The sequence below is a fragment of the Pogona vitticeps genome, chromosome 4 (genome assembly GCF_051106095.1).
Source record: "Pogona vitticeps strain Pit_001003342236 chromosome 4, PviZW2.1, whole genome shotgun sequence".
NCBI classification, from domain to species: Eukaryota; Metazoa; Chordata; class Lepidosauria; order Squamata; family Agamidae; genus Pogona; species Pogona vitticeps.
In genome coordinates this window covers 21,242,463-21,269,259 of record NC_135786.1, presented here as the reverse complement: position 1 = coordinate 21,269,259, position 26,797 = coordinate 21,242,463, and the positions used below count along the sequence as shown (strand labels likewise).

The 26,797-nt window shown below is 40.5% G+C and overlaps 1 long non-coding RNA gene across 2 annotated transcripts in view; it reads left to right on the top strand.

Annotated features, from left to right (window-relative positions):
- The window catches only part of LOC110071832 (uncharacterized), a 32,984-nt gene extending 17,572 nt beyond the window's left edge, over positions 1-15,412 (top strand). For both annotated transcript variants that reach the window (XR_013544485.1, XR_013544484.1), the window contains one exon: positions 5,910-15,412. This is a non-coding gene — a long non-coding RNA (uncharacterized LOC110071832). The remainder of the gene's footprint in view (positions 1-5,909) is intronic.
- The last annotated feature ends 11,385 nt before the right edge of the window (positions 15,413-26,797 follow it).

Below are 26,797 nucleotides of genomic sequence, written 5' to 3'. Positions count from 1 at the left end.
GGGCAAAACCCAATCAGCTGAGAGATGAGCTGCCCTTTCAGCCTGACTGAGAGATAATTTCCATCAACTGGAAATCATGATGGCTCAGTTTCCTTGACCCAGACGTGGGTTGAGTTCTAGGGCCACTCCTTGTCTTGAGACCCCTCTGAAGGGTGAGTTCATTGGCTGGACAAGTGTGACTTGGAGTAGAATGATGATGTAAAACAAAACACAGAAAATGTACTTTGTTAAGACTGCTCTCCCCAGGATTCCCTGTTTCAGGCGAGCAGTCCCAGGGGACATGTTAGCTGGGGGATGCTGGGAACTGAAGTCTAAAACCAGAAATATTTCCATGCTCTGACTAGGAGCAGTGCTGCTTCTAGCCACCGATGGTGAGCTTTTAATTGTGGGATGCTGCAGGTGGATTTTACACCTGATTCCAGTTTTCAAATCTGGACTCTGAAAGAGCGTGAGCGTGACACTGGCTTAGTCAGTCACTTTCTTTCAGCCTGATCTACCTCTTAGTGTTGTTCTGGAGATGAATGAAGTGTGGAAGAGAGAGACATGTAAGCCACCTTAAGCTCATGGGGGAAAGCTGGAATATAAATATAAGAAACAAACAAACAAGCATATGAATGCATGAAATTTCCTTATAATGAATCCAGCCATCAAGCGTAGCAGAGATTGTTTTGGCCAGTGGTGACTCTCCACTGTTGATCCTCCTCTGCTGAGTGAAGGGAACGAATAAGGGCTCTGACAGACAGATTTATTGCCCTGGCATGTGAACCATTATATCCTCAGCCAAGAATGATCCAGGTCAATGAACCTTGCAGTTTTGCAATCTGTGATGAGAGCCTGGAAGACTTTACTTTTTTGGATGACAGCTCTCACAATTCTCCAGATAGCATGCGGGAAGTTGCAGACCAAACAGTAATTTCCTCAGTGATATAATAATGCTGATTTCTTCTGCAGGGCTACTATAAGACTCCCTTACATGTTAAGGTTTTTTTTTGCATGTACACTGATAAATGAACCTTAATGACCATGGACATGAATTAATTTTAATTACATTTTAATTGCTTTATCTTTTGTATTTTAATTGTTGTAAGCCACCCAGAGACCTTTGGGTAGAGTGGGCGGCATATAAGTTAAATAAATAAATAAATAAATAAATAAATAAATAAATAAATAAATAAATAAGTAAGTAAGTAAGTAAGTAAGTAAGTAAGTAAGTAAGTAAGTAAGTAAGTCAATGGACTGTTAGACCATCTGGTCCAATATTGTCAATTCTGAGTGGCAGTAGCAGTCTTAGATTTTAGATAGGATTTATTTCCTTATCCTCCCTGGAGAGTTGTGGTATTTCTTGAGGGCTCCCATAGAAAGACTAGCCAAGCTGGATTCTACTTAGCTTCTGAAACCAGACAACATCAGGTGTGTTCATGATAGTATGGTCATGGCCCGGCCCTACCATGAAGTTCAGTGAGACGATTGTATTAGGCAGCTGAGTGTTGGGGGTGGAAATATCCCCATTTCTTCCCACTGCTGCTCAAGAAAGACCCTTGCTTTTGGAGGGCAGCCACTAGAAGTTAGAAGTTCTAGCCCTGTGAGAAAGGGCTTCCCACCCCTCTTGCCTGAGGAGACGGATCTGAAACTGAAAGCAACAAAAGCAGGAAAGGATAAGGAGAAAGCAGTGTCTCCCCGAGCCCTAAGGCGAAGACAGAGAAGGAGAGACGAAGGTTAATGATGACTAGTGGCAGCAATTGCAGAAGTGACGGGAAGCGACATCTGCCACCTCTGCATGCAGACACATTGCCTGCCACCAGAGGAGAAGGTGAAGCTGAACAGCTCCCCACTAAAAGCTTCAGAGCCAGGTATTTCTTCAAGCTCTAAGCTCCGTGGAGTCCTCAGAGCCATTAAACTATGGGTAGGGTGGTGAGGAAAATTACATGTACTTTCTTATTACCCCCTTCTTTGCCAAAAAGTAACTTTTCTAAGCTCTAGTAAAAGGTCAGAAAGTTCATAGAGCAGTACCTTTATTAGGGTGTGTGGGAGCCTTCCCATTAAGTAGAAGCAGAGTTTGCAGAGAGATCTTTTTCTTCTTCCGTAGAACAGTGACATGGTGTTGACTCTGCCAATAGAGACTGCCATGCAGAACTGGCCTTCTCGTTAAGCAGAGTGAGGTAGACTTCTCAGGCAGCAGATACAAGGGACAGAAATAACCATGGTTATTTCTCTTAAGCTTTCTAGGCATTTCACCTCCCTGTGAGTTGTGTGTGCCATGCAACATACACTACACCTTTTGAAGTATTCCACTTCCACCAGTAGGCGGACAGATAGAGATCAACTATCTGAGTGACAGTGTTGACCTAAGACTGAGCGGACAGTCCATCTGGTCTCTGTCTGTGGAAGGGAGAGGAAGGGAACCATTTTGCCCTTTTCCTCAGGTAGCAAAATGTCTTGGGCTACTTACTTACTTATTTGCTTACTTACTTACTGACTGACTTACTTACTTACTTAAATTTATATACTGCTCCAGGAGTGCCAAAGCAATATTCTGGAATGTTTACAAAGGATTACAAAACTTCACAACATTATGACATAACGCAAAAAAGCAATAATGAGGCAAGAGCATTAAAAAAAAAGAATCCGTAGCACATCAAATTATTACAGAAAAGTGGAGCTAGAGGTGAACCATTCAAATGTGGTCAGATTGGAAAGCCTCCCTATGAAGAAGTGCTTTGAACTGTCTCCTAAAAGAATACAATCCAGGCGTATTGGACTGATGTCAGGTGCTTTTGTTCATGTGAGACATGCACTACAGAGCCGTCTTAATTTTCCCATAATTCTATGCAGTCACTTTGCTCCAGTCAAAGCCTACTCCATCCACCTTATTGTTATTTTTTTTTACTTATATGCAGTGACAATGCATTCGTATCACCCTACATATACATGTCGCCATCAATCAGTATCTACCCAAGATAAGAGTTTTACAAGATGCAATTCTACTGAACCCATCCCAACGTATATCATTCCGTACCGCCAGAACTCTTTGATGGCATTTAGACTCACAAGCTGAAACAACTGTAGTTTGCAAAATGTAAGCCAACTAAGCAGAATGTTGCTGGTATTTGTGCATATGTGAGTGTGTGTGGCATGGATATGTGTTCTCTCTCTGTGTGTGTGTGTATATACATATTCACTCAAACATAATTCTAGTTTCACTGACTCCTTCCAGCATGCTGTTTTCCCCTTAGGCAGCATGGCATTCCTTATGTTGGTGGGAATAGTCAAAGTTTTATTAAGTATCTAATAACACACTGCACAGTGACAGCATGTAACAGCAATAAACTTGCCGCATAATTCTGCCTGACTCATCACACAAAGTGGGGCAACAATGGCTGATTGCATTTCAGTCAGCACAGTTTGCAAGAAGGCCCTTGGCAAAGGCTCCTGGCAAAGGAGAGACAGTTTAACGCTTAGGAGAAATTAGCAAGGCAGCCGCAGACACTTGCACTGTTAAAAAGCAATAATTGGAGGGCAGGAAAAGAAACAGGGCTAACTTCCAAGAGATGCAGCCTGCTGGTGCTGCAGGTAAGGGGTTTAAAAAAAAGTATACCCGGTCTTGCTACGTACAGCTTGATTCAGTTATTTGAGATCCCTATACCTGTGTACAGGTATCAGGACTTGCAGAGTCAAAGCATTAGGATGTTTTGATTAGTCAGAATGATGATACCATCTGCAGTTCCCCAATTCCTTCACGTTATGCACTGTTCTTACAGCAGCTAAATGGAAAATAGATTTTCTAAGAACCACTATATTTTTGTGAGTTGTTCGGTTGTGAGTTGTTCGGTTGTAATGCACAGGATTTTGTAATAGTTTGAATTTTTGGCAAAGAGGACCCCTTAATGTTACAAAAGTCCTGTTTCTGGTGGAGATGGGAATTGCTAGAAGTGGTTTGCCGATATAGATCTTCACAACTGCCTGCAGTTTTGAACTGGCTGGATAGCTAATTGGTTTAGATATCTGCCTGTGGAGCCAGATGTTGAGAGCTGTATCTCAAAAGAGCCAGCCTATGAGGCCTTGGGCAAGCTGCACAGTCCAATGCTGCCACCAGGAGAAGGGGATGGTAAACCACTTCTGAGTACCCTTTACCTAGAAAAACCTGAAAAGGGTCATCATAATTCAACTGACTTGACAGCACACAATTAAATTGGGCCACAGCTATGGCAAATAAGGTTATGGCCCAAATCCTGTTGCTTAGCACAGTAAATTGCACTAGAATAGACCCATTGAAGCAAAGGTGATTTGGTGAGTCAACTCATCTATAAGTTCCATTGATTCAAATGAGCCTACTCTTACCACAACACACTTTAGCATAGTAAGTCAGAATTAGATTAAGCCCATTTGAATCAATGGAACTTATGGTGGAGTTGGTTCATCAAATTCCCATGAATGGGCCTACTCTAGTGCAATTCACAATGCTAAGCAATAGGATCTTGGTCCTTGAGTGCTTGCATTGGAGGATTTACAACTACACCATAGGTGCTGGGTATTTTTTTGTTAGAACAAAGCCTTTCCCAATAAAAAGGGGTTTTCCTTCAGTGCTTCAATAAGTTATTTCTCCAGCAGCTGTAGGAAGGGTGTGGCTTCTGCCTTGACACTTCTTGTCCAAGTGTTCTTGATCAATTCCCTCAACCTCCATCTTTGCAACCAGCTGCTTTCCCTTCTGAAGGTTCTGGTGTGTCTTCTACTGAATCCCTGCTCAGCCATGGAAATTCACTGAGGGAGTGGAACTGGTAAAGCCACTCCTTTAATACCTCACTTACCTTGAAAGTCCTATTAGGGTTCCTACAAATTGGTTCCAACTTGACAGTACAGAACAACAACAGTAAATGACAGTATTGATTATTATGGCGCACAACTTTGCAAATCCTTTCTTTCTTTCTTTCTTTCTTTCTTTCTTTCTTTCTTTCTTTCTTTCTTTCTTTCTTTCTTTCTTTCTTTCTTTCTTTCTTTCTTTCTTTCTTTCTTTCTTTCTTTCTTTCTTTCTTTCTTTCCTTCCTCCCTCCCACCCTCCCACAATTACAGGAAACAAGGTGGCTCACACATTAAAAGACAAATGACTTAAAAAGACAATCCAGCAGTAAGTCACATCTAGAGTAGGCCCATTGAATTGATTAAACTTATGGAAGTGTTGACTAACCAAATGCCCAAATGCCAATGGGTCTACTCTGCTTGTGACTATTACTAGATTTTAGCTACTTAACAATTTCTTCTTATTTACACAAAATAGGAATACATTTAAGATAATGAACAGTAGAATTGTTTGTTAAGACTGACTCTGTCTAAACACTACTGAATAAGTGCCAGAATACCTTTGGGCCAGGCCTCTTAAATATGTAGCTGTAAACAGATAGTAATGTATGGACTTATTTTCATGCTGGCAAAAAGTTACACCATCCAATGTGTCACATGATCCAGGTACAGACAGCATGTAATTAGAATGACACAGAGAGCACACCATTAGCAGAGGGGATTTCTTGGATACTGAAAGTGTCTGATTGTCATAGAAGGAAATTTTTATACCTACTACAGCTTCCAAATTAGCATGCTTTTATTTGTGATTGGCCTTCAGGATTCGAACATGGGCTTTATTTACAGACATGAAAGTCTGCAGGAATTTGTGGAATAAAAATGTGTTTTCAACTTGTAATGATATATTTTCAGTAACATATTTGCCTCAGAGACAGGGTTCAGGTTAGAGTTAAAACAGTTACTTTATTGTTAAACAGGAAGGCAAGCAAATTGATGCTTCTAATCTAAAAATTACATCTTAAAACTAACATTAATACCCTACTTTAAAACACTATTTTTAGATGACACAAAAGCAGCCATTTAAATACTATGGTTTTCCTGGACTCTGCCTGCAGATGCATAATCAAATGACAAGTGCTTGCAAGTGACCAGTATTAAGTGTGGTTATTTGGATCTGGCGGATGTCCAGTGCTGTTCCTGTGTCCAGCTGTGTTGCCACCTGCTTCTGTTACTGTAAAAAGATGCTTGCATTTCATCTTGTAAATCCTGCCCTCAACACCTGTTTGATCAACAAGTTTTTTTTCTCAGACCTACTGTCCGCATCTATGCAGTACTGACCTTGGGCTTCCATGCCTACAGTCTATCCATGTTCTAGTTCCATTCAGTTTTCCAATCCCTCATCCACCTGGAGGGTGGGCGGAGCTCTCCTGGTGACCTGAACTTATCCAGGATATGCACAAACAAATCTATTTCAAAACACCTATAAAGGAACATTTAGTCATGGGACTTTATGGGCGGGTGGGTGGGGGGGGGACTACAGATATCCACATGGATTCCCTCAGCTGGAATGCTGGGCCTTAAACCAAAGAAGTCAAAGTCCTCTGTTAGAAAGGAGGAGAGGGGACAATGCCCTCTGCGGGAGGGCCCTTCCCGTTGACCCTGGAAAATGAATGGGGTACATGAAAGACAGGAGGAAAGTCCAAAGATGTCTGAAAAGGAGAAACCCTTTATAGAAGTTACAGAAAGGGTGAAAGAGGAAAAGGCAGAAAAAGGGAAGGGAGAGAGCGGAAGGGTATTAGAGAGGAGAGCAGGGTGCCTGGGGCCTGTAGAAAGGAGGGGCGAGAGGAAGTGGTTTCATCAACCAAGTGGAGGGAATGGGGAAGGTGGTTCTGATATCAAATGCACTGATGAAGCGATACAGTGATAAACCCTTGACAACAACAACAAAAACAAAAATGGTACATGGTCACACTGCACTAAGAGATGCATCACTAAACTTTTTTTTTTTTTTTTGGCAGAGTTGTAGTCAAAATATAACTTTTTCCAAGCCCTGATCTGATGTATGGGCATTCAGAGGTCTCCTTGCAAGCATATTTACACTTGCCTGCAGATTAAATTTGATGTGTGTTTGTGAGAGAGAGTCAATTAAGATATCACTGTGCTGACAGATACATCGTTGTTGTTACCAACAGGAAAATGTTCTGCCAATGTGCTTTGATATTTACAGCAAAAAGGTCTGAATAACCAGGAAGCCAGCTTTCTCTCTCTCTTTTCTTCCTTTGTTTACAATGATTTTATGCTTCCAAATTTCTCCTATGTGCTTATCTGATAAGCTTTGTAATGGGAAATTATCGGGTTGTACTTGATTTTGTTTCCTTTTTTTTTCATCCATCTAAGCACACAAAACCTGTTGCTCTACCACGTGCACTGAAAGATAGGAACATAATTTTCTTTTAAAAAAACACAAAACCCTCAGCAATCTCCCTGCCCAAGCTGAGAAAGGGTTAAAAAAATGAAAGAGAAGGAAGCCTAACTAACCATGAAAGCATTTAAGGCGACACATCCCATGTCAAATAGTTTTGTTTCGAGCACCAGCATTAATTATAAGATGTCATGTAAAATAACACAGTGTAATAATAGGCACATATAATGAACTAATCTGATATTATATCTTGGCGTTCAACAATAGGTGCAGCAAAACAGCCTAAGCTGCTAGCTCATTTTGGACATATCTGCGCACTCCACCTAGATACTTATCAGTCTCTTTAATTAAGTGGAGGGAAACATCTACAGGCCATGCCCATAAAGCCAGACCTGGTGAGAGTGGAGCTGCTGGAAGCCGCCAACAATTTCTTACTCCCACAGACTGGGGTCATCATCCAAGCACTACCCCCACAATCATCTCAAGTGCTACTGTGAGGATTCGAAATGAAAGCAAAGCAATCGAGAGCAAAGGGAAAGGCATCGCTTGCAATAAAATGTTGCAGCGTAGGGAAAACTCCACAGAAAGAGTACAGGGGTGAAAAGATTTTAAAAAGACCAGCGTGGAAAAATGTGAATCAGCAGAAGAAGAGGGGTGGGCCTGGAAACAGTGGTTTGTTTGTTTAACCTGGTAATGTTGCGTACCATTGCTATGAAATATATTAATGGTGTGCAGAATTGTGTATAAATGTGTTTGTGGGGTTGATGCTGATGCTGCTGTTTTTTTGGACTACAGAACTGTGTTCCTCCAGCACTGTTCATCTTGAGAGTCAGAGATATACTGTATATCAATTCTCCGAGACTTCAGCCGCTGTTCTGAGATCTAGCCTTGTCTTTTCTCTTCCTTGGCACCCTCTTTCCTCTTAAATTGCCACCGCAACCTTGTCTACACCTTCAAGAGCTTTAACGGGCCATCATTGTGTAAAGGTAGCAAAGACATCAGTAAAATCCTTTGAAATCATGGAATAAGTTTGTTACTCACTTGTCCCACTGCTCTCAATGAGATAAACAACCAAATCAACTACCAGTTCTCAGGGATATTAAAGTTTATTTCCCTTTTGTTCACATATTCTTAGATAAACCTCATAGTGACACAGGCTTGCATCCAACTGTTAATCTCAACAGAAAGTAGATTAATTCCAAATGGCTACACATACAGTAGATAAATCCACTGAGTCAATGGGTCTGCTCTAGCCGGGGCTGGCAACAGAATACTGTGCAGAGCTTCTCTGTAGGTTTTCACTCTCCCTTAAATAAATTTATTTACAAGGATAAAGTAGCCAATTGAACAAATCCCAATAGGCAATATGAAATATAAATTAAGGAGAGAAGGGGATGTTCTTTTGAAGATACAGATCAGCAGTTTAAAAAGGAACCAAGTTGTATGGGAGAGGCAGATCACAGGACTGCCAACTCACAAGTTTATCACTAGCCTCATGATATAGGTGGGTGTTTTATTTTGAGAAGCTCATGTTTATTATTAAATAGAGGGCAAAAGTCTATAACAATCAGGAAAGCTGTGGCATTGCTTCAAAAATTCTTCACTTAGCAATTCATAAAGAATATAGTAAGGCAAGATACAATATCGATATCTTAGATGGCCAGAATGATGAAAATGGGGGTCCCAGAGCAAATTAAGCCAGAACTATCTCTAGAGGCAAAAATGACAAAACTGAGCTTGTTCTACTTTGGGCACATCATGAGAAGGCAAGAATCTCTGGAAAAGACAAAAATGCTGAGAAAAGTGAAAGGCAGCAGGAAATATGAAATGGATTGATTCCCTAAAGCAGTGGTTCTTAACTTTTTTGAAAGAAACGCCCCCTTGAGCCATTGAGGAAGTTATCATCGCCCCCTCCCTGCGGTGATGATATCTTATTTATTTATTTATTTATTTATTTATTTATTTATTTATTTATTTATTTATTTATTTATTTATTTATTTATTAAGACACTTAAATCCAATGACCCCTGAAAACAAAATTAAATTCCAAGGAAATGAAATGCCCCCCAAAAAGTAACATTTAATGATTTAGTTGCAAGCGAATTTTAAGACACAAAAAGAAATATAAAAGGGGCATAAAAACAAATGCAGGAACTAAAAAATTCAAGACAAAAAGTCTGAAACTAAATTAAAATTGGAGGAAAATATATATTCATGCACACTGTAAAAAGGCTGCAGTCATCTTCACAGGTTTGGCTTGCTCCAGCGCCCCCCTACCGCCCCCCTTCTGCTCCAGCGCCCCCACGCCATCCCTTTTCATTCTACTGCCCCCCTGAAAAATGAAATCGCCCCCGGGGGGCATTATCGCCCACGTTAAGAACCACTGCCCTAAAGGAAGCCACAGGCTTGAGTTTGCAAGAGGTTGGCCGAGCCGTTGAGGACAGGACACTTTGGAGATCACTCATTCATAGGGTTGCCATACGTCAGAGGCAACTTAACGGCACGTGGCAACAGCAGGGGGAGAAAATGGCACACAATAACAGAAGCAGCAGCCATTCTAAATTAAAAATATAGGCAGCTGTTGTATACTGAGAGTGCAGCAAGACTGGAAAATAGGTCCATTTGGGACTGCTTGTGGCACAAGCCAGTGCAAGCTATTTCCCTGTGATCACAAGAAATCCTGCACCAGTCTGGTCCTGTCCATGCCCCATCTGGATATTTTTGGTCCAGCGGCATCACTCCTTTTTGGGGGGGGCAATTCCTACACAGGCAGAAGGGTCACTTCAAGGGACTTTGCTCCCAGCAAAGTGACCCTTTCTAGCACAATTAGATCTGATCCTTCCTCATTGTCTGATTAGACCAGGGGTGGGCAATTAATTTCTATGGGGGGGGCACATGAAAAATCTGAACTATGTTTGGGGGCCAAACCAACTTTACTAGAAAATAAAATGAAACAGTGATGTTATGATTGTTTTTATTTTAAACTTGTTAATCTTCACAAATACAAAGTTTTTTGTGGTATGTTAAAGATAAGCAACTGATCAACTTTAGGCAAAAAGTTATAAATGGTTTTGATGTTCCAAACTGTCTGTGGTCCTTGGGCCGCACTTTGCCTAGGTCTGGATTAGACATTTAGTCCACTTAGTAAAAGGTAAAGGTTCCCCGTGACATTTAATCCAATCGTGTCCGACTCTAGGGAGTGATGCTCATCCCTGTTTCCAAGCCGTAGAGCCAGCGTTTGTCCATAGACAGTTTCCGTGGTCACATGGCCAGCGTGACTAGAAACAGAACACCGTAACCTTCCCACCATGGTGGTATCTATTTATCTACTTGTATTTGCATGCTTTCAAACTGCTAGGTTGGCAGGAGCTGGGACAAGCAACAGGAATTCCCTCCGTCGTGTGGATTCAATCTTACGATGGCTGGTCTTCTGACCTTGCAGCACAGAGGCTTCTGCGGTTTAACCCGCAGCACCACCACGTCCCATTTTAGTCCACCTAGTCTAATATTATTCCATCTGACTGGCAGCAGCTGTGGTAGGTTTCAGCAGAATTCTCTCCTTGCCCTGTCTGGAGATCTCTGGGTATCCCCTGATGGTCATCTAGACAAGTGACACTGATCCCTGACTCTGATTAGTTTTGAAAACTAGACAAAATGTCAGGATCTAGGGCAGTAGAGCTGTTTTGGGTAACTTCTCATAACAAGAGTTCCAGTTGGTTCTTACAATCTCTAAGCCATAGAGCTCAATAGGGCATACTCACTAGAAAGCACGCATAAAATTGCAGCTATTAAGTCAATCTGTTATTCAGATCACTCTCAGTGGCTTAGGCATCTGGTTGTGGAACCAGAAGTTGGGGTAGTTTGATTCTCCAGTCTGCCTCCTTGACAGAGACTGGACTCGTGATCCATAGAATCCCTTCCAGAACTCTGCAGTTCTGAGATTATAAGATTATTAATAAAGAGAGTCACTTGCATTTTTGACATCTTCCATCCTTAGAATGTCTCAGCTGCCTTCCTTGAGGAGTTGTCCTCACATAAAGTGGCTATGGACCCTTCCTTATAGAGGTCAGTTCTCTGCTTGGAAAATGCCCAGTGTTTGATAGACTGCCATGCTGCGTTTGTGAACTGCACCTCCCAGAATTTAACAACCAGTATGACAATAACTAGGCTAGGTTTAGAAGAGGTAGCCTGTGCCTTAGTCTGTGCTAGTATGTATATAGGCAAAAACAAAAGAAAAATAAAGGAGACAAAAACATTGTCTAAGACTAAGTGCTATATTTTAATGTGAACAGTTGTGGATACATTCACTTCCTCAGACAGGATGTGGAATCTGAGGAAGTGGATTTGTCTACGAAAGTTCACATTAAAATACAGCAGTTAGCCTTTAAGATGCCACAACATTTTGGTTTTCTTTATTTTTCTTTAGTCTTTTGTTTTTGCCTGAATAATTAGGCTGACTATAAGGATGTCTCCATGGGCATTTAGGTCACTCTTTGGTCTACTGTGCGGATGGACTGGTTCACTCCTAAAGCTGGTGATCAGAAGTTGTCTTTGCTAGAAAGAACCAGCCATCTTGAGAGTGTTCTTACCTGCTCCTTTTGGAGTCCCTTTCAGGGGCTTCTGCTTTTTTCGGTATAGAAAGGTTCATTTCCAACATGTGCAATCACTGGAAAGGAACCAAATCATGCCTTCCACTGTCAATTTGTGTTTCTATTTGAATTTTTCATATCATGACATGGATTAAGAAGGCAGCTAAGAGATTGGGAAGTTAAACACTTACTCTGCTCATTCATGGAGGGGCAGAGGAAGTAAAAAATGTGCTCTGTATTAGAGCATTGATGATATGCTGCATGACTTATTAAAAAACTGAAAACTGAAAACGACCTCCTGAAATGTGCCCAAAGCTGAATCCACCACTAAGTGCTGTTGGCCATTCCACTCAGGCTTCTGGGTTTCTTCTGAATTTAGTTTCAGTCCTCACAATATCTGGGAGAGAAATTGATTTTCCCTCCCTTGAAGGAGATTTGGTCTTGAATGGGCAATTAAGAGCCATTTGTTTGACAACAGACCTCATTCTCATTTGTTGATATGGACAGATCCAGTGGATTGCACTTTTGGTCTGTACTCCTCTCTCTCTCTCTCTCTCTCTCTCTCTCTCTCTCTCTCTCTCCCCCCCCCCTCTCTCTCTCTCTGTGTGTGTGTGTTTGTGCATGGATATGTTTCTTCTTTTGCCAAGTTCTACAAAACAAATGGCTAGCCTGGCAAGTCACACATTTCACAGACCTGCATCTATCTCCGTGGGACAGGGACAGCTAACCCCAGTATGATTATGAGCTGTTCAGCTGGTAATAAAACACAAGGCTGTATCTCTCACTTTTTAAAAAACAGATCTCAAAATGTCCTTTTCTTTTTGTTTTCAAAAACCAGAATCACATTGAAATGCAAGATTTATAGATCTTTAAACAACTGAACTGACAGGGTGGAAATAAACTGATGTAAGGAATTTTCATCTGACAGTGGCTAAATTATGTAAAAAAGCTTATCAAGGTGTTATCTATCCCTCTATCATCAACCAGCATTTAGCTCCCTCTTTGTAATAAGGAGGTGTTACTGAATGATTGGAAATGTCTTGCTTCACAGACCTAGTTGTCTAAGGGCAATGATGGAGCATTTGGAGATAATCTGGTAGGCAGAGGGGATAATGGCACTGGCGATTAATTAGGAAGGAGTGGGGAACCCTCCAGAAGTTGGATGCATCTTCCACCTCACCATTGGCTATGCTGGCCAAGGATGATGGGAGTTGTTTTCTAACACTTGGAGAGCCATGTTTTCCTATCTCTTAATTCATCTGAAATCACTTCTGAAACTGTTTATATATATAAGCATCTGGGCACTAAAAACAAATTCAACCTTAGAAGGTGGAGGAGCATCAAGAGCTTGCTGATCATTGCCCTGCAGGTTGTGTCAAGGGACTGCAACTGATAAAGACTCTTCTAGACTTCCAGAAAGAGACAGATTATTGACTCATTCTGGGCAGGATGGGTTGTTTGTCTCATCTGGAATAAAAAGGTCTACCTGAACATATATTGTATGCAGAGGATGGGAGGCGGGGGAATCTTGCTTTAAACAACAACTCCTAGAATTACCCTATGAGCACAGCCAGGATTTAAGTCTACAAAATCTAACTTCTCTAAAAAGATTCCTGGCCTGGAAGCCATGTTTATATGTAATCTCAACTAAAGGATAGAAAATCAAGAATTTGAATTGAAACTTTGGCCAGGAACCCACCATGCTTCTATGCTAATTTATGGAATTAACAGCAGATTGTATCATTCATTCTACTAAATATAATCAATCTCTTCATAGCTCTAAATATAAACTTGGCACAAAACTTGACATTAGATACGTCTGGCATGAAAAGTGTTTCACAAAGAAGGCAGAGAAGCAACAAACAAACAAATAACATAAAACATGTTTTTTAGATGCTTTGAACTGCAAAACAAATGCATCAAATCAAGCTCTTTCCAAATCTCGTCATTTCCTATTTGGTTTTCTAATGAAAAGCAAAGCTACAAATGAAGAACAACATGCTAGTTACTCCACCAGGATGTCCAGTTTAACCCATTGCAACATAAATCTGTCTCCAAGTTAGTTTTGTGAAGAAATTCAGTGTAGCTTAAGGAAATAAACTTTCTCTAATTACGCAGTGGATAAAATGCTTCAGTCAGGAATCCGCAGAACAGATTAGCCGCAAGTCTCCCTGAGCATTCTTCATTAGCTACTTAATTAATTGATATTCAACCCTAGTTCAGAAAAGTCCCTCCAGCCAAAACCTCTCAAAGGCATCATATCTAGGTTCCAATATATTAAATGGTTAGTACTTTCTAGCAAAAAGTAGAAGCAGCTCCAACTAATTATGGGATATTTCAAAATATTTGTCTCTTGGTGAACATGAAATCCTTATTTGAAATGCCCTGTGCAGTTACTTGGGGTTAGGTTTGACAACAATGAGGAGACAGTTCAAAATGGAACAAGAGACAGTGCTGGAAGAGGAGACCCACAGATCTGAAATAACTCAGTCAGCTGTTGGGGAAATGTAAAGGATAAATACAAATAGCTCTGTTGCTGATGATGCAACAAGACTAAAGCTAGAATGATGTCTACTGGCTGACAGGCACAGAGGTGAAAGGCAAGTCCAATGCTCCACATAACATATAAGTGGAACATGGAACACGAAAAGTTTGGATCAAGGTAAACAGGGAACCACAAGGAAAGAAATGGAGTGCATAAATATTAGAGTACAGTACTTGGTGCAGGTGAACCAAAGTGGACTGGAATAGGTGATTTCAGTCAGACAACTACAAATTGTTCTACTCTGAAAATCATATTTATCATCATCATCACCACCATCATTGTCTTAGAACTGCAGAGACCATAAGAAATTGAGTAGCTCTAATACTGAGGCAAGATGTAGCACTGGAAGTTAAGGACTACAGTGCAAGGTCTGACCAAATAATATCAATCAGACTCAAGGAAAACCTATCAACATAACCATTATTTCTGTGCTCAAACTACCAATAATTAAAAAGATTAAACTGAAAGCTTTTGAAATTGATCACACACCAAAACATGACATGCTTATAATCATGTGTCACTGGAATGCAAAAAGTTGGGAACAAAGCAGAAAAAAATGTTGTTGGAAAGTTAGAGTAAAGCTATGTGCATTAGAATAAAGCTGAAAAAGAACACTAAAAGAATTGTAGTGCCAAGATATAAATTAAACAATATTCCAGATTAAAGTCCACATAAGGGACTGATTTGCATTATTGAACTCAATTGACTATGAACCAGAAGAACTATGTATTCAAACCAGATATTTTACTAAAGAAGAAAACATTAAGGCAATTCTTGTAATAAATAAAAAAGAAAAACCTAGATGAATGACAGAGGAAACACTTATAATTGTAAAGGACAGGCTAGAAGCAAAAGTGGAAATAGCGTCAGAACCTCAAATGCAGTTTTTGAATGACTAACATGAAAAGACAGAGAGAACTATTATAATAATCACTGTAAAGCAATAGAGAACAACAAAAGGGGAAAAACAAGAGATCTCTTTCCAAAGATCCAGAAAATCAAAGGGGAAATTAAACCTAGACTAGTAATGCTGAATGACCAACACAGAAGCACTTTATCTGACCAGGAAAAATAATAATAATAATAAGGAAAAAGTATAGTGAAGACCTTTACAGAGGAGAAAAAAGAATGACAGATTCCTTTGAAGAGGAATTTTATTGCAAAGAACCTGCAGTTCTAGAAAATGATGTGAAAGCTGCTCTAAAAGCACCAGGAAGAAATAAATCACCAGGGATAAATGGAATACTGATAGGACTATTTCAAGCTGTCTGTTGACATATTCTCATCAGGACTTTAGAAAACAAAACAATGGCCCACAGACTGGAAATGTTCAATAACAATCTCAGGGAATGCCAAGGTTGGGAGGGAAGCAAGCATTAGACGTGTGTGGGCACCTTTGCCCTGAGCTAGTAAGCTCTGGTGTCAGTTAAGGACAGCTGGAAATGGGCTGAGGCTTTAAAGTCATTTCACTCATCAAAATTATCTTTCTGTATCTCCTTCAGTCATGCTTGTCTTGATACTTATCTCCCCATCTGGAGGTTTGGAGAAGCGTAGCAATTTTCTGAGATTTCAGTTGGCATTGTAACATCAGACAATCCTTCTTGAGTGTATTTTAACCTCAATTAAGTTTCAATCATTGTACTATAGGTGGCTTCCTGATCAGGCTACTCTCCTCATAAAATTTAACTAGGTGGCCACTTAGCTGTTTCCAAAGAGGAGGAAATATATTGCCAGAAAAAAAGAACCAAAAGGGCATATGCATACAATTTGCATATGCTAGTTTCTCTGAGTGCTCACTGGAAGGACAGATCCTGAAGCTGAGGCTTCAATACTTTGGCCGTCTCATGAGAAGAGAAGACTCCCTGGAAAAGACCCTGATGTTGGGAAAGTGTGAAGGCAAGAGGAGAAAGGGACTCATTTAAGTTGTACTCATTTAAGGTGCCATTGCTAACATTATGTTAACTGTTTCAGAAGTCCAATAAATTTTTTCCATCAACATAAGAAGTCAGTAGATCAGTCTGCCCACTCTTGTTAGCAGGCCTTTCTTTCTTTCTTTCTTTCTTTCTTTCTTTCTTTCTTTCTTTCTTTCTTTCTTTCTTTCTTTCTTTCTTTCTTTCTTTCTTTCTTTCTTTCTTTCTTTCTTTCTTTCTTTCTTTCTTTCTTTCTTTCTAATAACCCTGAAGCACTTTTGCTGCTACAATGGTTACAACCCTGAAAGCATGGTGAATATTATTATAAAAAATATTTTAAACTCACCTTTCTCCTTGAAAAGGACCCAAGGTAGCTTACAACATTTAAAATACAGTATTTAACTTAGCAACAATGGGTATGCAATATTAAAAGGATCATTATGAATTAAATACCAATCCACATAAGCAACACCACAACACATTCAATGCAATAAGGTACAACAATCCAGTTTTTTTAAACCCCACTTGGCAGCCATTCACTCAGGAAGAGCTTGCTTGGGGGGGGGGAGGTTATGGAAAGACAGTAAAGATGGGGCCAGCCTCCTGTGGGAGGAGGTTCCACAGTTTGGGAGCAGCAACAAAGAAGGCCCTCTTCCCTGTTCCCACCAAATGCACCTGTGAAGGTGGCGTGACTGAGAAGAAGGCTTCTCCTGAGGATCTTACTCAAGCAGGCTCATAAAAGCAGCCCCATGTAGAGTGTGTTACAGTAATCCAGCCTGGATGTAACTAAGGCATGTGTCACAGTGAACAAACCCGACCTTTCCAGGAACAGGCACACAGCTGTGATTCCTCTGACTGAACACACACACGCCTGTTATAGAAGCACTTCACAAGCAGGAATGCATGAAAGACATGTAGATCGCTGAGTGAAATCTTAATTATGGAACAAATCAGCCATAAGGAAAAGTGAAGGCAATTCTGTTCAAAGGAGAGGAAGTTTGGGTGAAGTTTTTGGAGGAAGATTTGCCTGTGTCATTGTCACCTTTTATCTAAGATGCCTCATTCTGCCCTAATCTTCAGCATCTAAACCGCATTATTAATTTTTGAAGAAGGTCTGGTTCTGACAGGAAATGGCGTGTCCTATCTTGTCCTGACAATACTAACTAGCACAATAATTGTGGTTGATTCAGTTAAAAAGATGGGTTGGGAAGCCAAAAACAGGTTTTTGTAGAAAAAACTCTTGTTGACTTTCTGCCAATATGATAAATCTAACTGTAATAAAGATCTGTCTGATTGTAGAGGTGTTTATATACATATTGAGGCCTATCTTACACTATAAACTTATTAGAAGCCTGCAGCCAACGTTTTGGTTTGCATATTCTGACACATTCAATCTCTGCCAAAAGTTGGTGACTTGGTGAATGTCCTCCCCATATCAAAATCTCCCTGCAAGTTTTGGCGAGAAAGAGAGAGAGAGAGAGAAAGACAGTATGGATAATGGATTTATTCCAGTGAAGCAGTTTGTCCATTTTCCTCTTGGGCTAGATTTTTTACTTGCTGCCTGGGATACAGATAAAAGTGCAATAAATAATTTATAATCATGAAGCTCATGAATAATTATTTCTATATTTATTTATAATTAAAACAAACAATGAAACTCATGAAATTATTTAGATTTTTCTTTAAACAGGCTACAGGGTTACAATACAATATGCATGGAAGCAAAAAGAAAACAAGAAACTTTAGATTCCAAGTTCTTCATAAAGTTGCAAGGTCTGTACGAAAATGGTGAATACATTCTGCAAATGCTTATGATATTTAGACAGAGCTAAGAGCAGGGCAAGCAGAGTCTTGACCCAGGGGGCCAAAATTTAGAAGACACAAACATGTGCTGCTGGAAAGTATAAAACCACCAGTTGGTATTGCTGCTGGACAGGTCTGAGCTCACCTGGCCCAGGTATATGTACCACCTCCAGCTGCTCTTTCTTAGGCAGCTAGAAACACAAAACAGAGAGGCTCATCATGTAACTTTTATGGCTGTTGTATGGCGTTCTTCCCTATACCTTGGTCCTGTCTCCATATTTGTCCTATTCTGGCTGCATTGCATTGGCTGCCCATTCGGTTCCACATTGACTTTAAAGTCTTAATGCTTACCTATAAAGCCCTAATTGGTTTAGGACCTCAATATTTGGCAGAACGCCTACTCCCACCAAGGTCCTACCTGTATCACCCAAGCAAGTCAGGAGCTGAGGCTGAGGAGCTTGACGACGAGGGAGGCCCAGAAGGAAAAAAAACAAGAAACCAGGCCTTCTCGGCGGTAGCTCCTCACTTCTGGAACAATCTTCCTCCGGAGGTTCGTGCAGCCCCTTCGCTGGGTATCTTTAAAAACCAATTTAAAACATGGATGTTTATGCAGGTCTTCCCTCCAGTTAATATTGGATTTTCTCTTATTTATTTATTTTTTAATTTTTTCCACCTTGAAGAATTTATTTGATGTAATACATTTTTGTGCTATAATTACATGTCGTTTTATGTATGTATTTGGAAGCCACCTAGAGTGGTCGTAAGACCAGATAGGTGGGGTATAAATAAATAAATAAATAAATAAATAAATAAATAAATAAATAAATAAATAAATAAATAAATAAATAAATAAATAAATAAATAAATAAATAAATAAATAAATAAATAAATAAAATATATGCCAGTTTCATGTGAACTAAATTTAACCAATAAGGCAACAAAGCCCTGGGCATCAGGGCTTTAGATGCATCTCTGGCTATGTGCCCTATTTTACCACAAGGGGAGGAGCAGAATCAAGGAAGACAGAACATGTTCAAAGGGCACAGAGCGCTTACTGGCAGAGTGGTACACAATGAAAAAAAATGGGGAATGGATTAGAAAATCAAAGGAGAGGATGTGGTTGGTTTACTCAAACCCAGAATGGGAGCATTCCATGCTGCAGCATTTGATTACAGGTACCATTTGTAAATGGAAGTAATGTCCTTTAAGAAAGACACTTCTGAGGGAGTGAAATATAGGTTGTTAAGGTGTCTCACTTGCCCATCAGACTCAGGACAGCTAGAATTTGATTCCCCAACTACAGTCCAGATAGGTACATTTCATTTCACCCCGCTGCCTATGTGAAGCAGGGTGAAATGAGCTGCCTAACATGAATTTTGGAAAGAAAGAAAAAAGGACATAGAAAACATCACTTATCCCCAGACACTCCTGTTTAAAAAAGAATGCAAGTCAAACTGACCTAATATGTAATGTTTAACTATTTCTGTCAACAGAGGAGAAGTTGAATACTCAGAAAAGGACCTGCATATTGGGAAAACAGTGGCTTATTTACCCTGCATCTGTACTGTAGCATGCACAATGGGGTTTGATGAACTGGGTACAGTCTCTTTAATGAAAGTTTGCTGTGACTTTGTTGTGAGACGATATATAATATAATAATCACAGAAACATGACCGCATTATGCCTTCTTAGCAAAATATCCATTTTACATGCTGCCATGATCCAGCAACCTACTTGCCCCAAAGTGAATGTTACTCAAATAGAGTGATTAGCTAACTTGACAATTAAGGTATCTCTCAACCTAGGCCCGTAATTTTTTTTTTTTTACCAGCCAAGAATAGAACTCTAGGGTCTTTCACATCATGCATTATTCCAACCTCTTCCTATTACAAGGACTGAATCTTAGTTAAGAGCAAGCATACCCTCCAGGAATGTACGCAGTTCAGAAATGTTTCCTTTTTGTCTAGCTCTCCCAGAATCCTCCAGCCAGTAGGGTCACTGACGTTCCTAGGTAGGGGATTCTGGGACTTGTAGTAAAAAAAGAGTAAAATTTCCAAGTTCTGAGAAGACCGTTTTAAAGAGACATGGAAGTGATATAGTAGAGCCATCATTCCCAGAATATATAAACTCATTTCTTTTGTCCCACTATCAGACTGTTGTTTTTTTTAAATACTGCAATAGAACCTGCAAAATCTGTTTATCCAGAGATGAAAGCAGGACAACAGAAATGTGTGCACCGTTGATAATCACACTGTTATCATTGCTTTCAACTCTCCGCAAATAATGTAATAATAATCTTATCTCCAATCTCAGTTAATTCCAGAATAACAGTAGCCATTTGTGCAAGTGTGGCCTTTAAGGACATTGACCCGGATCACATGCTCAGTGGCAAAATGAGGGAGAACTGAGGCTGCCGGGGAGGAGCCCCTTGCTTAGTGGGTTAAACGGGCCTCCTTCTTCCTCTTTCACATGGAGATGGTGGGGTGGGGTGGGGTGGGGTGGAGGAACCGTTTTCAAGCAATGCTGTGTTTTTGCTGATAATGGGATGGTTAGAACACACCACAGAAGCTGCATGGTGGCCACTATGCAAAACTGAAATGCTGCAGCATTGAAGTTATGCAATATGGTCTCAGAAGAAGGGGGCACAGATTTTTAATGCTGGGGGCAAGACTAAGGAGAGACATTTCCTAGCTTTTATAAAATGTGAGGTGGCCTTCCTGTGGGAGAACAAAAAAGAGAGGTGCAAGGAAATGAGTCAGCCCTGCCATAATCTTTTCCTAAGATTATGATCGTGATTGATGATAATGATGGTATTCTTGCTCAGTACCTTACTTTTGTAACCTTACTGCAGCAATCAGTAAAGCCATGGTTGGCCCATTAATAATATAAACTTTCAGAAGAGCAATGCTAAAGCAGACAGAAGGTCCATCTAAACCTAACATCCTGCTTCCAGTGTTGCCACCAGTTAGGTAATGTTTTATATTGAAGTGGGCAACAGGAGGTATAAAGAAAGCCTTCAACTGCTACTCCCACCTTTCCTCACCGTTGGCTATGCCATGTGGGCTGATCAGAGGACCCTGCTTTGCCCATCTCAATTTTAGATCCTAAGCATAGTGTTAAGAGAGACCCATTTATAAGGGCATAATAAATAACTGTGTGCCTTCAAGTCAATTCTGATGAATTATGACTCTTTCCAGGGTTTGCTAGGTAAAGGATACACAGAAGTGGTTTACCATTTTCTCGTTCTGGGTGTGTGTGTGCCCTTGGACTGTGCAGCTTGCCCATGGCTACGTAAGCTGGCTGTTCTGGGAGGCACAGAGGGAACTGAACTCCCAGCCACTGGCTCACCAAACAGATGCCTAAACCACTAAGCGATCCAGCCAGCTATGGAATCATAGAACAATGGAGTTGGAAGGGGCCTATAAGTCCATTGAGTCCAAGCCCCTGCTCAATGCAGCAATCCAAATTCCAGAGCATGGAAAAATTACTTTCATGAATCACAACTCCCAGAATCTGCCAGATAGCCATCTTAGAAATACGGGGACTTGTGGTTGAGAAGAATAACTTTTCCCGACGTTTTTCTTTGGCTTTTCAGATCCGTTGAATACAATCGTACAACCACCAGACATGGGAAAATGTTTGATTTTTTAATCTCTCATGCAAAAAGAAAAGAAAAGAAAGCATGGCCACTGAATCTGGTGAGTTGTAGTCTAAATAAGTAACTTTTCCCACCTCTGCAGTTCCCACAACTTCTCAACTTTTGGCTATGCTAGATGAGGCTAATAAAAGTTGTTGGCCCAAACATCTGGAAGGGCAAAGTATTCCCATTTCTGCTGTACAGACCTGGCCAAAACAAGCACAGAAAGCTGCAGAGCCTCTGCTGTGTCGTGATTCTTTCCCTGTCCTTATCTGTTCTCCTTTTTTCGAGAAGATAACTCCCCCCCCCCAACTTGGTTCTCGGCCGCAAGATAGCTGGCACACCAGAATTCATGTGCAGCCGAACAAAGCATCTATGATCAGCTATAATCACCCTCTGAAGGATTGTTGTCATGCATCTTTGCCCAGCTTTCTCAGCGAGCTTCCAGTGAAATCTGTGTTAAAGGCCTAACCTCCCGAGCCAACTGGTTTTTCAAGTTTGGCTGCAAAATTAATACATGCTAATGTTCACTGTTTGAAATTCAAGTCATAAACAGCCCACCTGCAAATTGTTTGTTCTTTATTTTGTCATGTTAAGAGAGTGAAACTTGGAAAGTTGACTTAATGCTTCACTATCTGCTGATTCCAAAATAAGAATTGGTGTTCATTTAGAGGCAAACAGTTGGAGTGTGTGTGTGTTCCAAACAGTCATCAGATTGATGCAACTATTGAAAAAGCTGGTTTTCTGCATCGCAGTTCCCAGAATCTCTCAGCCAACTTGTCCACTGTGTCTCTGGGCTGTAATTCTCTTCTTCGAAGGTAATCTATGGACCATTAAGTCCAGCACTTATCAAGGAGGCACAGTGGGGAATCAAACTCCGAACCCCTGGCTCTGCAGTCAAATACATCTGTGAGCTATCCAGCAGTTGAAATTCATTCAGTCTCGTCTTAGTTGGCAGATGTTTATACATATTATGCTGGTTTTTTGTTTTTTGTTTTTTTGGTAGAGGAATCGGAAAGAATTAAGAGAATAGATATTCAAAAAGTACTAGCACATTAATGCTGGGTAGTGGCTTGACCATTGTTGAGTGATAATTTTATTTTATTTATTTTATTTATACCCCGCCCATTTGGTCTTATGACCTCTCTAGGTGGCTGTCCTTATACAACAGTATGATATACTGTTGTAAACAGATTAAAGCAAATAATATTTTGTTACATCTTTGTCAATTCCAAGTGCGAAAGATAGGTGACTTCTAGATGAAATGAAATAATTGGGGAACTGTATTGTTTTGTTCTATGCTGTGTTGTGTTGTGCTGTTCCGTTCTATTTATATGCCATCTTTCTCTCAAAACTGAGACCCAAGGGAGTTTACAGTACCATTAAAAGAGACAGAGTGAAGAGTTCAAGTACATTAAGTTACAAAAAATAATACGATATCAAAGTTATTCTGTTATTCATAAAATTGAAATTAAAAGACTTTAAAATCAGTAAAAATGCTGGTCTCAGTTTACCTAAAATAAAGAGAGAGAAAGCTAGCACACCATTTGAAATCCAGTGATTTGAGGCTATGGATTGCTGAAGGCCTGCCTAAATGAAAAGGTGTTTACCTGTTGAAGAAAGGACTGGTGTCCGGAGGACGCAAGCCTAACTTGTCTTAGAGAAACAGTTCCAGTGCAACCACAGGGAAGGCCTTCTCTTGAGTCCCCACCAAATGAGCCTCTGAAGGTGGAGGGATCATGAGAATGGCCTCTTCAGCAGATCTCAAAGTCTGGGCATGCATGTATGGGAAAATATGGGAATGAAAACAGGACAGCTAAAGGTAACGGAAATGCCAAACATACAGGCAGGCAAAATGGCTGAACGGTGGTCACAAAACAAACAAAAGCTGGCCAGTAGAACAGATAAACCTGCATAGAAAAGCTGATTAAAGCACACAGTGAGATAAAAAGCTTTTGTTCCCATTCAGAACCCAGAAGATAGTGTAGAATCCCTCAGTGTTTGAAGAGCTGAATGGATTTCATGAATGCAGTGATGTCACATTATTTCAGTTCTCCAGTTAAGTGTTTTATGGCCTTAACTGTGAACAAAGGAGCCCTTGGAAAACCCATTTGCCTCTGGTCTCAAGGCACTTTAAAGACATTGCTGTTGAATGATAAGGGCTAGAGCCACAGTCCTTCCCATTGCCACAGTCGTGGCCAGGTATGACTCAGTAGTACTGCTGGATATCTCTGTGGCTTAAGAAGTTGGGAGTTTGATTCCCCACTGTGCCTCCTTGACTGGGACTGAATTCAGTGATTCTTAGGGTCCTTTCAGCTCTGCAGTTGTAGGATGATTGTGGTGGTGGAAGGGCACGAGCAATTGCAGTACTGAGGAAAGCGGCTGGTGGGGGTGCCAAGCTAATTAAGAGTGAATCCAGGCTTTGTAAAAGGACAAGCTCAGCTTGTCATTAGCGCAGATGTTCAGAGCAGAAAACATTGCGCTGAAAATTCCCTAACAAAGAATTTGGGCAAAAACAAAATAAAAATAAAGAAGACAAAAATGTTATGGCACCTTAAAAATTAACCGCTATATTTTAATGTGACTTTCATGGACACGTCCACTTTCTCAGTCTAGAATTTGGGTCGCAACATTTAATTGATTTGTTTCTCTGACTTGTTAAAAAAAGGAAAGAAGGCTTAGTCTATACTCTTCATATTTACAGTTCTGAAGAAGTAGCCAGTCATCAGTCTGACTGCTACATTTCCAGTCAGTGGAAGTTTCGGAACTGTCTTCTGGGTACAATAGTTTATGAGAAATATCAAGAAGCTGCATCCAGAGGAGGTCAACCAGAATAGTAAGAGTTTTGGAGATGAAGCCCTGGCAGGAAAGGCTGAGGGAACTTGGAATGTTTGGCCTGGAGAAGAAAAGGCTGAAAGGCCATTTGATATCTGTCTTCTATTATTTGAAGGGCTGTCATATGGGACGTGGTGGCGCTGCGGGCTAAACCGCAGAAGCCTCTGTGTGCTGCAGGGTCAGAAGACCAGCAGTTGTAAGATCGAATCCATGCGACGGAGTGAGCTCCCATCGCTTTGTCCCAGCTCCTCGCCAACCTAGCAGTTCGAAAGCATGTAAATACGAGTAGATAAATAGGTACCATCTTGGTGGGAAGGTAAACAGTGTTCCGAATCTAAGTCGCGCTGGCCACGGGACAACGGAAACTGTCTTCGGACAAACGCTGGCTCTACGGCTTGGAAATGGGGATGAGCACCGCTCCCTAGAGTCGAACACGACTGACTAAAATGTCAAGGGGAACCTTTACCTTTACCATATGGAAAATGGAGAGGGCTTGTTTTTTCAGCTCAAGAGAATAGGACTAAAAGTAATAGATTCGAGTTTACAAGAAAGGAGATGGCAACTAAACATTATGAAGAGATTCCTAACTGTGAGAGTCATCCAGCAATTGAATCAACTGCTTTGGAGGGTGGAGGACTCTCTTTTACTTACATTTTTAAGCAGAGGTTGGATGGCCACCATGCTTTAAAATATAGATTTCCTGCTCTTTCTTTCTTTCTTTCTTTCTTTCTTTCTTTCTTTCTTTCTTTCTTTCTTTCTTTCTTTCTTTCTTTCTTTCTTTCTTTCTTTCTTTCTTTCTTTCTTTCTTTCTTTCTTTCTTATTTGATTTGATTTGATTTGATTTGATTTGATTTGATTTGATTTGATTTGATTTGATTTTTATACCACCCATCTGACCAGTGGTCGCTTGATGACCCTTGTGGTCACTTCCAGCTCTACAATTCTATGGTTCTGCGGAAAGAGCAGCTGGAAATTCTTACTGTAGTTTTTTTCCCAGGAAACATCCAATAAAAGATAACCTGGTGTCAACAACACTTCCAATGTCATACAGTTTCTAACACGATGCCAAAGTTAGTTTATCAGTGTGTTGAGCCAGGGTAAGTCAATGTGGTACAATGATTATTTGGACAAGATTTGGGAGATCTGGATTCAATACTTCACTGTCCAATGGAACTGGGTAACCTGGGCCAGTCATTCTTTCTCAGCCTAGCCTACCTTGTAGGGTTGTTATGAAGGTAATCTGGGGCGGAGAGACATATGCACACCTTGAATGCACTGGAAGAAATATAGTCATGGGTCAGAATCCTGTTGGCACAGATCCATATACACGAGACTAACAATGTAATAATCTGCAGACTTTTATCTTCAGTTAAAAGTTTCCTATTCCCTCCACCATCAGCTGGCAGTACCACAATTTTTGGACATTAAAGGCTCACTTTCATCCCAAACCCATTCCAGGTTGAATGGGAGCCCTACATAGCCTTGGAACTAGATGGGAAAGGATGACAGGACACATGTACACCCAGTCTAGAACAAATGTTGATGGTTTTAACAGTGTCCAAACTGTTCCAAGAATGACTAGTGACTTCTTTAACCACCAAGTAGATGGTCAAGAAATGCACAAATATTTATGCTGTGGTTTGTTTGGGAACTTTTCTCCATGGTCAGTGCACATCTTGAATTATAATTAGTGCAAATTGCATCTCTCTATATAAATTTATATATGTAAATGTTATTGACACCTGTGCTTTCATTTTGATTTTCTCTCTTTTGGCAAGATGTAGGTAGCCACCCTCTGTGGTCACATCTGAACAACGCTCCTATGGCTGCTTGGAAGCCCAGTGGGTAAGGTTAGAAAAAGAATCGTCTGACTGCAAGTGAACAGCGAAAATGTACTTTTCTGTCTCTATTTCCATACAAAGAAAGACAGCCTGCAGATGACACAATATACTACCCATGAAAGCTCTCCTTACAACTGGGAATAATTTTTCCAGGGTATCTGCTTGTTGGAAGGGGGCACCATCTATAGCAGAAACTTTGCTTTTCAGACAGTTTTTCTCCCGGGGGAACCTGTCATAGGAAAGAGGTGGGCTAGAACCTTCTTCATATATTCAGATTAACTCTTCTCTGAAGACCTGAATTGAGCTAAAATGTCCAGCTTTTGTCCATTTGTTCTTGTCATGGGTGAGCCTAATTTTTACAGAACCGCCACAAACAGCAGAGCCTGGAAGGTTGTTTTAAAAAAGGAACACATTAAGTTAG